This window comes from Acyrthosiphon pisum, chromosome X (genome assembly GCF_005508785.2).
Source record: "Acyrthosiphon pisum isolate AL4f chromosome X, pea_aphid_22Mar2018_4r6ur, whole genome shotgun sequence".
NCBI lineage: Eukaryota > Metazoa > Arthropoda > Insecta > Hemiptera > Aphididae > Acyrthosiphon > Acyrthosiphon pisum.
Window position 1 is genome coordinate 81,462,346 of NC_042493.1, and position 1,481 is coordinate 81,463,826.

Genomic DNA, 1,481 nt, shown 5'->3' on the forward strand with positions numbered 1-1,481 from the left:
TTACTGTCTTGCCATATGTTTAAGCCAGTAGAAGATATTATATTCAATGTTGTATTACTTTGTAAAACTTTACATAGTGTTTATTTGTTGAATTCAGTGGCGTACATTCAAATTTGCTTTGGGGGGGTGGGGGGGGGGTTTAAAAAAATAACCAACACTAAAACCTTCTCTTTAAAAGTACCCATTTTCCCAACAATCAAACACATTACACGTATAAATATTAGTAGGCAAAATAACAAAACAAATACAAAGATTTACATAACTCATGGCAGTTAAATACTATTTAATATGCGCGTAGTATGTACATAATATTATATATTATATATTATTAATTATTTATAATAAAAATTCTAATATCATATTTTTATTGGATAGTTCAACTAGCACTTCATCAGGAGTAATTGAATCGTTTTTGTTGATCAAGAGCATAGCTAGACCATCAAGTCTTCCCTATTAAAATTAATTACAACATTAATTCATTTTCCAACGGCAGAATCAGAGGTGGATAGGTAGTATTTATGTCACAGGGAAATATTTGAAGGGGCCCCCAAACCAAACAAAAATTTGGTCGCTTCGCTCGCTTTAGATACTTATTCAATCAAACACCTTTAACTATAAATAAAATGTTTCGTGCGAAACCGTAATTGTGGGGCTGGGGAAACGGCATATGAGGAAAATGCTTTATTCGGTTGTAAGGGATATTTGAAAAATGTCGAGTAAGGTCGTACAAATTCCGAACTAAATATCTGCATAGAAGTTTCATATAAATAAGTAGTTTTGGAAATAAGTGGGGGAGGTGGAGAAATGTTTCTATAGCACCCACACAAATTATTGAATAACTTCGAAAAAAATGTATACGAATTCCGTACTAAATATCGGCCAAAAAAAAAATTGCGAAAACTCAATATTTTGTTAGGGAAACGTACGAGGATATTTCGGTCTTAGATTAACGATACAAATTTAAAATAATATGTTAAAGATCCGTAAGCAAATTCTTGACTTGTGGTATTATTATATTGTTAAAAAATATTAAATAACAGTAATAATAATTAATATACCCGAGTTGGCCCCCCAACATAAACAATAAACATAGATGAGGAAAATCTCTTTTTCCCCATATGCCTATCCACCCCTGGGCAGAATAGAACAGAATGAACGAAAATTTCATAATATTATGAAAATGTTTAACATGGTCATTTACGATACTGCTATAAAAATAGAATCTATTTCACCGTATATTGTCGTTCACGCGAAATTCAACGGTTATAACGTAATCGGTTTTTTTCTCCGTTGTCCGATCGAGTCGGTCGAGATAGTGACAATATTAAAATGGGCGAGACACTTTTCGGCCGATTCACTTTTCGACCAAAAAGTTATTATTAAAAAATAATTATAAGCCTTTATGTAGAAAAAATTATTTTTGTTAGTTATTTTTAAATATAGTAGTAGGTTACAAATAAATAATGATAATAATTACATAA